Source organism: Poecilia reticulata, chromosome 14 (assembly GCF_904066995.2).
Source record: "Poecilia reticulata chromosome 14, P_reticulata-male-v2, whole genome shotgun sequence".
NCBI lineage: Eukaryota > Metazoa > Chordata > Actinopteri > Cyprinodontiformes > Poeciliidae > Poecilia > Poecilia reticulata.
Window position 1 is genome coordinate 15,223,962 of NC_088843.1, and position 14,689 is coordinate 15,238,650.

At 41.4% G+C, this 14,689-nt stretch overlaps 1 long non-coding RNA gene across 1 annotated transcript; it reads left to right on the plus strand.

Moving 5' to 3' along the window:
* The first annotated feature begins 7,388 nt into the window (after positions 1–7,388).
* On the plus strand, positions 7,389–14,624 carry LOC145554925 (uncharacterized). Its single transcript, XR_014090981.1, has 3 exons — positions 7,389–8,308; positions 11,377–11,709; positions 12,168–14,624. It is a non-coding gene; the product is annotated as an uncharacterized LOC145554925 (long non-coding RNA).
* The last annotated feature ends 65 nt before the right edge of the window (positions 14,625–14,689 follow it).

The window sequence follows — 14,689 nt, forward strand, 5'->3', positions numbered from 1 at the left end:
CTTATTAAGCAGAGCCAAACTAATTGATGGAAGCTTTGGACCCAAGAAGTCTGAATCCTGCCACCGCGAGCATTAGCTTAATGGTTAGCTTAAGTTATGGCCCCTTTTGTTTTCCTTTAACAGTTTGTTGTTACATTTTTTCGTCTCTTTTTTTTAACTCACTGTATCTGAAGTAGTAAAGGCGATCGTGATCATTCGTCTGGGTTAAATCTTGAAAGGTGGAGAGGACAAATAATCACACAGAGAGAGGACGTAAGGGATAGCTAAGATGCAACTGAAAGGTTAAAGGAAATTTTATTTGGCTTCTGGTGTTCATAGAAATGTTAAAACATTTTATTTTCAACCATTTTGTTTTAAGATTTTATTCCTGCCCTAAGAGTCAAAGTGGTTTTTCTTTGCCCGGCTTTTTTTACTGCTTGCTCTTTTGGTTCCAATAATAAGCCGCAGAGAGAAACAGGAGCTGTTCTGGTATTACGACTCAAAAGAGAGAAACTCTGACTGAAAAACCCGATCAGCAGATCGGACCCCAAACCTGGAAGCGATGTCGTCGTTAAATCGGGTTCCAGAGGGAGAAAAACGTTTAACAACCGGAGAGAAATTAGTCAGCTTCAGAAATCTGCTACAAAAGAAAAAATTTTCAGCTGCTACATCTCTGTGTGGAAAAACCTCCCAGGTTCAGCAGACAATCTGACGGTGAAATCAAACTAAGGTCTTCCAATCAATGCAGGTGTTTGTGTTTGGACTGTGGGAGACGGAAATATTTGGACGACTTCTAAAAACGGCTTCGGCGCTCCTGACAGCGCCCGTCTCGCCCAGCACGAAGAACACCGAGGGCCGTCTATCGATCCGCCCATCTCCCCCTGCATGTGGGCAGGGAGTCACAAGTGCACTGCAGCCTTTTATTTCTACTAAAACGGTTTTATGTGGAGCGAGCGAGCAGAGGAGGCCTCGGAGTTCGCCGGGAGGTCAGAGCAGCAGTCCAGCTCCCTGGTGCCACAGAAAAAAAAAAAGAAAAAAAGGCTCTGTGCCAAACAGAGAAGCAGCGGCGTGGACCGACCGGAGCTGCTGTCGATTTTCCGTCACACCTTCCCCCATCCGTCCGGCCCGGTCCTGCAGCGTCTGCCGGACCTCTAAGAGGGTCAGGAAGTCTTCAGGGAGAGCTGCTCCTGTTTATACCTGAGCGTTTACAATAAACGACCTCAATGGTTAACTGGATATTTAAAATACAACGCCTTGCTGCAGCGTGGTAGTAGAAAACGCTGGCTTCCAAAAGGATTTCTTTTTTGGAGGGAATTATTTCTGTCACCAAACCGTAGTGGACAAGTAAAAGCAGTAGGGCTGAAACGATTAATCAAATTAATCGCGATTAATAGATTCTTGAAATCAAACTCAACTAATTTAGTAATCAGTCGCCAACTGGAGTAAACGGACTCTAAAGATGGCCGTTTTATTAAAGAACAGCACAGTCAGAGCATGCCGTAGTTGAACCGAAACTGTACAAAAATAAATATATTCTGTATTTAAGATATAAAATCTTCTTTGTCTATAAACATATTCTACCCAAATCTCCTCAGGTGGAAGTTTTATCTTCACCTGGTTCAAATTCTGGAAAAAAAATAATTAAAAAATCTCCTGTTAATCACCTTTTGCTTTGCAATTATTAATTGCAGATACAATGATCTAGCGTACACTAAAGGAATGCTACGTTATTGCATTTTAGGCAGTAATATTTTTATTCAATTATTTGATGTGTTAATAATATCATATCAAACAGGCTTAAGAGTTTGAATGAAAAATCTTCAAAATGTGCCAGTTGCTTTATTAGTTTTTATATAAAGAATTTACTCACTAGGCTGAAAAACAAATGTACTCCACACTTTTCAGATTAAAAAAATAAATAAATAAAAACTACTACGAACTACACTTTGTTTGTCCATCAGTTTAAAAGGCTCACTTTGCAGGAAACCAATCTTACTGCCATTCGTTGAAACGTAGTTTTCTGCAGTTTTTCTGTTTCCCTCAAACAGCTGTTGTGTTTTACTTCTTTATCATGAATCATTCAGACAGGATTAACTTGTGCATTTCTTGCGGAGTATTTTCAGCGGAGGATTACTAAAACATTTTGTGTCCAAAAAAAAAAAAAAAGGATTTAAACATTTTCTGGTCGCTGGGTGGGATTATCTCATAAAATAAACTGCAGAGCTCATATTCATGGCAGTCAAGGGGACAAGTTGCTCAGGATGTTCTGCTGAGGTGCAGCAGCAATAAACCTGTGAGTCTTTGCCAAATAAAGCAAGGCATCTGAATATTCAACATATCATGTCAGAATTAATTTGGGAAAATTGTGAAGACTGTGTGATCAGGCAAAAAAAGAGAGAGAAATATCACACTTAAAGTCAACACGAGAGGAGGAAGTGAATTAATAACGAGGGAGCAACAACACAGATTTCCACCTTCATTGTGCAGTTATTATTACCCCGTAACCTCCATCTTTTACCCTCACTCTCCACCGGCTCTTCCCCCGTCAACCAGTGGGGGAGGGGGCAGCAGGCTGGTGATTATTATGCTTTGCTGTTTGTGCACAAGGGCAAGGACGCATTTCATGTCTCCTTCGGCTGCATGTGCCACTTCCAGCTAATATGTTGTCCCGTGAATGCGCCGCAGCGGCTGCAGCTGGGAGGCTTGAGTGATGGCCGCAGGCGCTCGGAGAGAGTTCCTGCACGCACGCACGCACGCGCGAGAGTGAGTGCGCGCGCGCGCAGGCATCAGCAAATAGCAATTTGGAGGCTGTTAATAAGAGCAGGGCAGAGCGCTCTCCACAATAGACTCGATTGTGTTTCGTCTGGAGCGGTCATCCTGTGTGTGCGCGTCGGTCTTGTGTCTGCCCATAAAAGCGCTCATGCATTACAAGGGCCTGACCCAGATCACAGATAGACATAATAACGCATGACAGGTTGTCCTTTTGAGAGCCGTGTGTCCTAAAAGGCAGACTGGCCACTCGCAGCCTCTGCGTCTGATACCCTGACGGGGCTGACGGAAGCCCGCTGAGCTGCTGGCTTTTAATTTGAAATGCAAAACTATTCATATATATATATATATTTATATATATTACATTTTTGTCACATCACATCTACGAACCCACTGGGGATTTGATTTGAAAAAGCAGCAGAAAGTGCTGCGGGATTGGGAAATTATGCGAGTCATTGCTGAGGGAAAAGTCATTAGCGGGATCCTGTTTTCTAGCTTGTCACGAGTTGATCTTTTTTTTTTTTGACCTGCACGCAAAACGCTGCGTGTGGTAGAAACCCGACACCCTGAACGCACCGCCCCGGCAGTGGCGGCAGCATAATGATGTGGGAGTTGGTATTTTCAAGGACAGGGAAGATGCTCCGATTTAATGGAAAGATAAATGGAGGAAAGTCCTGGAAGAAAAACCTGCTAGTCTGCAGAAGATGTGATTTAATGTGTTTTAATTAATTTATATCATTTCCATTTGGGATCAATAGAGTACTTTTGAATTGAGAGTGGAGTGAAGGTTCACCCTGCAGCACGACAACATAATCAGAGCTGCAAGTCTAATTGGTTGATTTCAATAAAGGCGTAATCGTGTATTGAATGGCCCAGTCAAAGTCCAAAGATAAATTCAATTGGGAGGTTTTGTCAGTTTGTATCTTTTGAGGCTCTTTGCATACAAGTTTTGACTCAAGTGAATTAATTTTTATTTCATTTCAAAATTATGTGTTGCCCATAACATCCCTATAAAACACATTAAAATTGGTGGTTGTTGCATAAAAAAAGCTTGAAAAAGTTCAAGAGGTATAAATACATTTACATTTCATATCATTATTCATAAACATTTGGTTTGCAATGGGCTTTGAGTTTGGTTTTTATCTCGGTTCTTGGTTCTGCTGCCACTAATCACATCCCCAGCAGTTATAAGCCTTTCAGCTACTGTCACTCCTTGCCAGATTCCTCTATTTCCCTCTCTGATCTGCTGCCGTGCTGATTTCCAAACCTGATGTTTTATTTTCTTTTGTCTTCGTTGTCTTTGGATTTTGCTTGAACTTTTGTTGTTGTTTTTTTTTTTCTCTTCTAAGATCCGTGATTCTGCCACCATCTTGTCTGCGTTCAGGTAATCTACACACAAAGCTAAAGCCTGACTACAATTTTCTCTGAAAACCCGAGCTAATGAGGGCATTCAAAAAGCCACTGAGCATAATCGTAAAAGCAGGATGCATGGCTTTGACCCTCAACATGCAAACTGCGCAAGGCCATCGAGCCGAGGCCTCATTCCAGCCACGAGAAGCTCTAAAAATACTCTCAAGATGTGCTCACGCACCAGGATGTCAACTTAAGCACAGTTTCCATGGCATCTGTGAGAACACTCAGATTAAATTTTTTCATTATACATGGGGATGTGTGAGTGCGATATTAATGATGCATACGAACAGCTTACCCCAGACTTTTAACAGCGCTTCTCGCCAAACAAATGCGGATTATGTATTATTCAGACAATCTGACGTTGTGAAACTCCAGCAGCGCTAGATTTCCCCGCTTTGACGTCTTCAGACTTAACGAGGTGAGACTCGCTCTCTGAGCGGTGTCAGATGAAGGACACGCGCTCCGTGTGGGGAGGCTGATCATCCCGGTAGGGCCGTTTGCGCTTTTTGGACTGAAGCGTATGTAAACATGTGATCACGACGTCCTCGCTGAAATCCCCCGGTGGAGTTTGTTTAGTTTCCCGCTCATTTCGTTGTGCTGTTTTGAACGTTTTCGCGAGGTGAAGCGTCAGCGCTGTCAGCTGGGCCGCAGCGAAGGGAAATGGCACGGCAGGCTTCTCTAAATTATTGCGAACGTGCCCGAGAGCGGAGGAGAGTTTTCACAGCACCTCGCAAAAGTATTCAAATTGTTTGAAAATGTTCCAAAATTCTCCCATTAAAACCACACAGTTTGGGGTATTTTACTGGAATTTTGTGTGACCTAAATAAAGCAGAGTATAGTTGAGAAGAGAAATGATTTTCTCTATTTTTTTTTACAAGAATTTGTATTCAACTCCTTTACTACACCAAGCTCAGTCAGATTTAATGGAGAACGTCTTTAAAACAGCAGTTTTAAAGTCCTGGTGAAGATTAGCTAGTTGGGTTTGTGTCAAGGATTTGACTAGGCCATTTGATCAAAAAGATTCAGTTGTTAGTAACTAACAGGTTTTCTTTCAGATTGTCCTGTACGAATCTCCATCCATCTTCCTGCCAACTGCGATCATCCTCCCTGCACATGACGCTTCCACCACCATGTTTCTGCGTCATCATTTTTAAACTCCTTTTTGTTCATTTTTTTCAGTAGAATCCACTCGAAACAAAAGTCTAAAGTTGCTATGTGAAAAATGTGGGGGAGAAAAAGGTTTGTGCATTTCTGACAAATGCCGAGAATCTTTGGTCAGCATGCAGAATGAGATTTCACAAAATGGCAACTTCATAGAGAGGATATAAAAAAAACAAACAAGATGTTTCGTGTTTAGTTTGGCCAGTCTTACTTCTCAATATAATCCAAAACATCAACATATCTATCAATGCTGAAGACAGATCCATTAAAAACTGAGTGTTTGAGGGGGAAAGAAGATCTGCAACTTGTTAACAAATGCAGGGCAACTGGAGTGTTTTAAAGCTAATCTTTCTAAGTTCAAGAAACACGGGGGGAGGAGGGGAAAACATATACGTGCTTCTGTCTGTACGGCAAAAATAACATTCCAGATTCAAGAAGGAACTTCAGAGACTAAAATGCAAAGATGCGGCTTCTTTTTTGATCAAGCGCAGACGTCTTGTCAGCGGCACGTAGAGCAACGTAGACAAGAGACTACTGAGGTGCCAGCAACAGGTGACATGCAGCACCGGCACCTTTTTAACATTTCGTAGTGGGACGTTTCCCCAGTGAAATGTGCTTCGACTCCATCACCCTGTTCCAACATGCACATTACCGACCGTAAGTGTTAATTTGATTTAAAGTTAGATATTGAAAACAGTTTACTTGAAAAATGTTGTCTTCTTTTTTATTATTATTTATTTGTATTGTTTTTATTTTAGTGTTTAAAATACCAGAATTTGCACGCCATTTAATATTTTGTCAGTTCGACAGCATTATTTTAAAATATCAAATCAGTTACCCTGTGCTCTTTACCACATACTTTTTTTTCATACTTACTCGAGTAATATCTTGGATTTTCTCACCTTTACTTGGTTAAAATTGTAGTGCTACTCTCACCTGAGTACGATTTTTTTTTTGGCGAGAAGGCCCCAGTAGAGATTCTACTTCCTGCTGCGACTCTAGAAGTTCAACCCTCCACTCCAGAGCGCCACTTGCTAAAACCAGCCGTCACTGAGACACTTTCTTCCCCCAGACTGTCGTTCTGATGAACGCAATAAACGCCTCGCAGCCTGAGTAGTCAGCTACTCTGCTGTGGAAGAAAAAAAAAGAAATAAATAAATGAGCAGAAGTGTTTTATCACGATGAGTGTGCATATCTAAAGTTATTATATTCTTAGGTAACGTCTGCACACTGCGAGTTGTGAAACGAGAGTGAAATCCATTGTATGTGCACACATAGTGGCTCTGACTCTGCATGCACCACAGGAACGCATTTCATTTAAATCACTCAGAAACTGGGTCATCTGTATGTTCCTACTCCTCTGACATTCAGCGTCACAAAGTGGGAATGGGATTTCAAAGTTAAGCTGGACGGCACTGGCAGCGTTAATTTAGAAAAATACAAAGATTTTCCTTTTTTTTTTTTTCCTTTTTTTATTCTAGTAAGATGCAACATTCTCATCTTAGTGTCTCTCCCAGGGAAGAGACACCATTCATATTTAAACAAGACAATGTAACATCACATGCTGTACACATCACAGCGACAGAGCCGCTAAGGAACGGAGTCCTGAACAAGTCAGTGCTAAAAGCCTTGCTGTTGCTGCTGTGGCGTCCTAAAATGCCTGGATTAACACATAAAATTAAGTCAAGAAGGCCGAGTCGTAGAATGCGTTCTGTTCACTATAACTGTGATAAAGTGTTTGCAAAAAAAAAAAGTGATAATTTATGATTTTGTTCGCAGTCGGAGCCACAAACTTTGCCGAAAATGCAGCTTAATTCGTTGAATCGGTACAATAAAGCTTTCAGGCTAGCATTAGCCCTGCGGCACAGCTTGCTGTGACAGAAAGTGAGAAAAGTAGCAACTTTGTTAACTCCAGATGTGGGTTGGCTGCCTGCTAGGAATGTAGCGTTTTCTCTCATTGGGTTTTTTGTCATATTTTATGGAAGTAGACAAAAATAGTTATTGAAAGCTAAAACAAAACCCCCTCATCAACAATGTCTCCTGTTTATCAGCATGAGCTGTGTAGTACAGCTCATTTTTACAGGAAGTTAGAAATGTAGCAGTTCAAAATTTACGTGGCTATTAGTTTTGGGAGTCACGTTGACTGTTTGTTGTCATTTCCGATTTATTATTGTGAGTTTTGTGACTTAGTGGCTGCTTATATTTCTATGTATTTAGAGACTTACACATCACACAGCTGAATATCCCTGTGAGCCCTAATTAATTAATAATGCATCAATTCATCTCAGACCAACATGCTCGCATCTAAATCCAGTACAAAATGGACAGACTCTGATTATTAAAACCAGAAAAAAGGGTGAAGGATACCTCCAAAAATAATCTTTTGTCATTGGTCCCTAAAACCAAACGCTTCATTTTGCCTTTAAACCCTTGATTTGTCTCTTGTAATGAAGTTATAGCGAGAGATGAAACATTGCAGGCGGTAGTCAGGCCTGCTGCATGTAAACACAGTCAGTGAAAGAATGCTCCCTGATACTCCGGCCGAATCTGCAGCCTGCGCCTGGTTAGCATTCATCTCTCCCAATAATCTGGTCTGTTAACGTCGCCCCCCGGCCGTCTCCTCCAGCATTTAACCTTGTCAGAGATAGGCTGGGATCCATTAAGATTTCCTGAAAAGGGTTGAGCATTACAGGCTCATTTAGAGCGACTTCCATTTTTTAATAAACTGCTCGCAGCCCCGCAGATCAAAATGCCAAGGAGGTGCAGTTAACAATGGCAGAGAGAGAGAGAGAGAGAGATAGATACGGCTCATAATTTCCATCGCACAAAAGCTCAAGAAATCACGCCAGCGCGCCCCAGATGATTCCTCCCCCGTTTGGGTTTTGTTCTCCTCCTTCCTCCTCTTTGTGGCGGCACCTTTTCATTGCAGCGCGCCATCAGCTGGGAGCATTCAACACGTTTCAAAGCTGCTCAGTCGTCTTTTCAGGTTCGTAATCCCTTCTGTCCAATCCCCCCGGTGTGGTTTTTCTTTCTCCGTAGCGCCGCCGCCGCCGTGATGTTGACATTGTTTTTCAACGGACTTGGAGGATTGGTTGGGACATGGCGTCCCTGAATCTCTTGACAGTCAGAGTGCCATGTCGCCGCTGCGGAGAAGAACTCCGGCTGAGGGCAGACGAGTGCGGAAAGGTGATGGCGGCGAACGAGAGCTGAGAAAGGCCAAAAGTGAATGTTGGAAAGCTTTCTGAGATGAATATTGAGATAAATATCTTTTGTTGTTGTTGTTTTTACCAGGTAAATCACTAAACATGCTCCAAGACGTAAAGAGCTTCGTATCGTTCACCGCTCGAATATGTTCATTGCACACACACCAGTCCTCATCCTCTCCCGCTCAATTTAGAACTGAAATCCACTATGTAGTGCAGAAGTCGTCTCCCCTCTGATATTTCTCGGAACAAGATATATGATTAAGAGAAAGCGGGGCCTTGATCTACGCGCACGCTGCTGCAAAATTAAAATTGCTCTCCAAATGCCACGGCAGTGTGAGGAGAACACAGAGGAAGTGATGCATAAATTTCTTCTTCTTTTTTTTAAATGCAGACGATCACATATAGTGACTGTTTTCATCTGAAAGACTGACAGAAGCGCTTCCTTTGAAGTTTCCTCTTTCGGAGGCCATATTAGATTTTTAGGGAAATGAGGCCAAAAACAAAAGTAGAAAGGTTTAAAATTGGCGCATTTCACTTCCTTTTTAGGGTTTTAGAGATGATCTAAGAAGTTACCAGACACACCGAATTACAGTTTCAACAAGTTGAAGGGGCTTGGAACCTTTTTTTTTTTTGCCTTCATTTTATTAGGTGCAGTAATGTTTTAAGTTCATTCTGTCACCAAGCGTCTTCCATATAACATCCTGAGAACAGAGAGGAAGGCTCACTCAACGCTATGCAAAAGCATTAATGGTACTCGGTCCTCAAACTATTCCACGTTTTGTCGCAAAATATTTCGACAGCATTTTTGACATTTTCAGTTCAGCAACGGTCAGCGTGGGTCAAGGGGGGAGTGGGGGGGGGTCAGCGACCTTTACATTTTGTCTTTGATCTAGCTAATCAAAAGTTGCTTACAGTCATAAAAGCAACACAACTCTTGGAAATAAAATGACCTATTTAGACTTATTATAGAACTTTTGCTTATATTTTTAAAATAAAGAACAATTTATTGCTTTTTTTTTTTTAGGTTTAATACTTTTTTTATGGATTGTGATGTAAAAACTGCAGAAAAAAAGTCATCAGATGAACAAAGAAAGCATCACTTATAGTATTAATGTCATTCTTTGGGAACGTTTTTGTTTTGTTTTTTTTGTTGTTTTTTTGCATACATCTTACAAGAAAACACCTAGAAAAAAAACCCTGCAAAAACTGTCATTCTTACCATAATTACCTTTAAATTTGAAAACACGAGTATGCCACGAGTAAAACACAAGTGTGCAGAAATCTGCTGCTCGAGGTCCTTCTTGATTATTTTTAATCTTCAGCTGCCACGCAGATGGCCTAACATTTGACTCTTAAACGCTTGGCACAAACAGAAGAATCCGTTTCCGGCTCAGTGGCCTGATGCGGTTCTTGACGGGTTTTCTAAATTCGTTTGATTAAGAGTGGGGGGCACACCTGCTTTTTCAAAGCCCCCTCTTTAGACATACTTTCTACATCAAAATGTGTGAGCTCTCTTCCCCCCTACTCCACTCCAAAAGTTCTCGGGGGAGCAATTATCCGCCCTCTCTGCACAACCAGCACACTTATTAAACACACGCCGTAGAATCGGTCAACTAATTAATGAAGGAATGTAGAAACCTATCTGTATTTGTGATCTACGAAGGCCTGGACTTCGGAATCAACGGTGTAAGTGCGACAGCACCTCTGGTGTGAACTCCCGCTGCAGGAGGCGCTCTCTGCTCCTGGGTCACTTCCAAGCGGCGCAGATTGTAATTGATGATTCCGAGCGAGCGTTCCGCCCTGATCCGTCTTTGTCGCGCTCAATAAATTACATTTATTCCATGCAAATCATCCACCCAGGGACTGATTTAATTAATGGCTTGGTGACACATTATATTCATGTTTTCCATTTCCCCCCTCAATTGCTCATTGTGCGTCTCTCCGCAGGCGTCCTGCTGCTGACCCCTGGCGGCGGCGGCCGGTTTATGACGCGTCCAGCACCACGGACAGCGTCAGAGTTCATGAAACCTGTCTTAATAGGCAAATCCTTTATTGCTTAACTTAACGAACCGGTGAATATTTAATTAATCATTTTACATTATGCAACATTCGTTCATTTGCAGCCGCATTAGTTCGCAGCACTAATAGGGTTTATTTCGTGTTTGTGGGCTTGTGTGTCGTGATGAGCGTGAGGGTTCGGGAGGAAGCTGCTTCCTGAAGGTGTGTCCAGCTGTTTGCAGCTGTGTGTGTGTGTGTGTGTGTGTGTGGGTGTGTGTGTGTGTGTGTGTGTGTGTGTGTGTGTGTGTGTGTGTGTGTGTGTGTGTGTGTGTGTGTGTGTGGTGTCGGTAGCAGAGGCCTGTCCTGCAGTACAAAGAGAGTATGTGAAGCAGGGAACCTGATTAGCTCCGAGGCTCTGCGGGGCGGTGGTGGCGGTGGTGGTGGTGGTGGGGGGGGGATCCATCCGCAGCCAGCGATCAATGAGTGGGGCTGCAAACCATGCCAATCAGCTTTATTGGTTTCTCCTTGCTTTTATGTTTCCACATGGATCACTGCCGGTGATGTATAATTCCCTTCAGGAGCCCCATGATCACCCTGCGATCCCACTCCATGGAATCTGGAGCGAGAGAGAGAGAGAGAGAGAGAGAGAGAGAGAGAGAGAGAGAGAGAATCTCAACAATTGGACAAATAAACGATCTTTCTTTTCTTTCCTTTAAATCCTCCAGTTTTGCTTTTTTTTCTCCCCACAATTGTGTTTATTTGCACTGTGTAAAAAAAAAAAAAAAAAAAAAAAAAAAAGTAAGTGAAACTAGCAAGCTAACTAACCTCTAGCTAACGTTATTCATTTCAGTTCGACGCCGTGACGCCACAAACACACCATCCCCGCTGAGAAGCAGCAGCAGCAGCAGCGGTGGTGGCAGCATCATTTTGTGCAGCATGCCTCGAAAGACTCGTAAAGGCAGAAGGTGAAATGAATGCAGCGAAGCATCGCGAGATCCTGGAGGACAATTCACGTCGATCTAGAAGAGAACCACGGCTTCAGGGATCATTTATTTTCCGGCACGAAAACGTATCCGGCAGCATATCAGGCTAAAGATGCGCAGAGACGGTTTGAAGACGACGAGGTGGATGTTCTGGAGTGGCCCGGTGAATAGATTTTATAGGCACCGTAAGCTACATACAGGTCAACCCCCCCCCACACACACACACACACAGTTAATTCCCTCAAAATCCAGCTACACATCATTTCACTGCATCCAGATTGGAATCCATTTATACACCATTCCACTGAGTGCAATCCAATTAGGATATGAAACAGTCAGGCTGTGTTTGTTGTAAAAATGTCAATTAGCAAAAACCTGCCTATCAGAGGAACTCATGGGGGATTTTACTTCAATAACTTTACTTCAATTCAGTTCAAAGAGACATTGTGGAATATACATGTAAGTGAAAAAAAATAATTCGTACCTTTGACAGATTTAGATTTTAAATCATTTCCGTTAAACCAAGAAGTTTATTCTGATTGGGAAATGAGACTGCCATCTTTTACAAGATTCGATAATCAAACAAACAAACATAAATATTAGCCTAAAATACCCTGAATTAATACAAATCGTGATTTTCATCATTAAAGAAAAAAAGGTTATTCAAACTTTTTCTTACCAAAACTAATATCTGATGGTAGCAGCATCTTGCATGCTTATAAATGAGTTATTTTTTATTTTTTACATCACTCTGAAGGAATTCTGATCCTGTTCAGTCTAAAAGCTTTAGAAATGATTTTCGAGACTCTAGAAAGTCTTATAGAGCCCTTGTTTTTCTCATTAGTTCTTGGATCTTTCGCTGTTTGAAAACTTTTTGCCAACTTTATGTTGTCAGATTGGTTCTTCTTAAAGTGTTATGTGTTTTCCTGTCATTTCATGTTACCTTCAGTTGTTATAAAAATGCTGCAGAAATAAAATATGACTTTAAAGAAATGTGGCTTGGTAACTTAAACTTTTTGGAATCAGACCCCTGTCTCTTTAAGAAAGTCCTGCTCTTTCCAACACTCCACTTTCGGGGAGTCATCACAGCATCACTCCTCTATTAACACTTTGACAACATTTTTACCAGCTCAGCTGATGCTTGCTAACAGGTGTTTGCTAATTGCTGCTGGCTAGTCTGAAGGAGCTGAGTGGGGGAATCACTGCAGCTTTGAGGAGGAGCTGCGCCTCAACGGCAGCGCTTGGGCCACCTCGTCATTCCGCACAGCTGAATGGTTGCCACGGGAGATTAAAGGATTTAACATGAATGAAAGAATCAAGGCAACACGTCAGGTTTGTTTTTAATGAAGGGATAACCTTATAACATGATGTAAAGCTAAAAAAAAGTGGATTTTACTTAATGAGGCCTCTTTAAGTGAATTCTTAACCCCATAAGAAAATCATCCTTGAAAAAAAAAACGCTCTGCCTCTTTTTGCATTCATGCCGACCTGATTTGGAAATCCTTTCTTTCTTTCTCCCAGTTTTGGTATTAAGAGACACAAGTTGGCATTTCAAACTGTAAATAAGATGCTTGTCTGGTGCAGTGAACATCTTGCATCATTAACTGGATGCTGGGTCTTTTACTGCCCAGTCTGTCAGCAGTGGTACATTGAGTGCACCTGTGCTCCCAGCCTCCATTTTTTTTGGGTAGACGTTTTAAATAGCCGCTTGTCCGGATGGAGCAATACAGCCCAGCAGCAGACTGCAGCCGGAGAACATCACGCACTGCATTATACAAGATGAGTATTGAGCAAAACACCATGCAAAATAGCAAATGTGATGAGAAACAGCCGGCAGGGGACGAAGCAGTCAACACAGAAGCTCACAGCAGCCCCCTAGTGGTGTGATAAACTCATTACAGGTGGATAAGCGAGGAGCCTTGTTATGTAGCGACAGCTTGAAAAATCATCTTTGGCTTAGCAGCAGTTTAAAAAGGGAACACAGTGTAAAATGAGCAGTAATACAGTGATGAATATAACATCCAGAAGTAATTCCTGGATCATCACCGCTAAGCTTCTCAGCTGCACCGGGGGATGAGCAGCAGGACTGTGAGGGAAGGAAACAGCTGGGATTTAAAGGGAATCTTTTTGGACACCCCCTGCTTACGTCAGGTATCGAATTAGCATAATTTTTAAAGACAAATTTATGTCTTTTTATGGAATGCATTTGGTATTATATGTTTTTATTGTGCTTTTCTTCTTTGTTTACTTTTTTTTAAGTAGAGCCTCAAACACCCTACAACTTTTTACTCAAAAACAGATAAATTATTAAATTTGAATATTGTGGAGAGTACGATATATATACGATATAAATATATATTTTTATAAGGAGCTTTGGTGAAATAATTTGTAAGCGAAAAGGCTTTTTAATGGCTGTTTGCGTTAAACTTTATGCTAAAACGGAACACCGGGAGCGTCATGACGGAAGTGGGACTTCGAGCACTTTCTCCCAGCAGTAGCATGGAGAGTGTGGCGGCTTAAAAATCTTCTTGTAACAGAAAAAATAGCCTTAATCTTTATATACAGTTAAGCTCAGAATTATTCATACCATTGGCATAATTTTGTGGTATGAATAGTTATAGGTATGAAGTAATCTTAACGTTTTATAGAGGCCCAGCTAGATGCCTGATTGAATCTGACAGAGAAGCTCATCTCGAAGGGTCAATGATCAAAGTCCCAGAGGAAAAGATAGTAAAAAAAGGATGCCATAATTGAAGCCATTAAATGTTACCATTATTGAGGATACAAAAAAATTGACAAATTTTCTAAAATTCAAATATCAATATTTCCTTTTTGAAAATGCATACCACGACTCAATATAGGACACCCGTCTTATTTATCATCAGAAATAAACTTCCAAGTTGAGTGAAAATAATTTTACATTTAAATCTGCCAGGGTTACGAATAATTTGGGGTACAATATACAATCATATTTAATAAATTAGTACCAATGACGACAGCAACATGTCTGTATGAATTTTTTTTTAATCAGTCTGATGTGATATCCTAATTTTAAATGTCATGTTTTGATGAACTGTAGACAGAAAAATCATGATTAAGAGATTTAATGGCTTTCATTCATCCGTCCGTGTATTTAATCTATATAATGTGTGTTTCATTTAGTCACAAATTTTCTGAAAT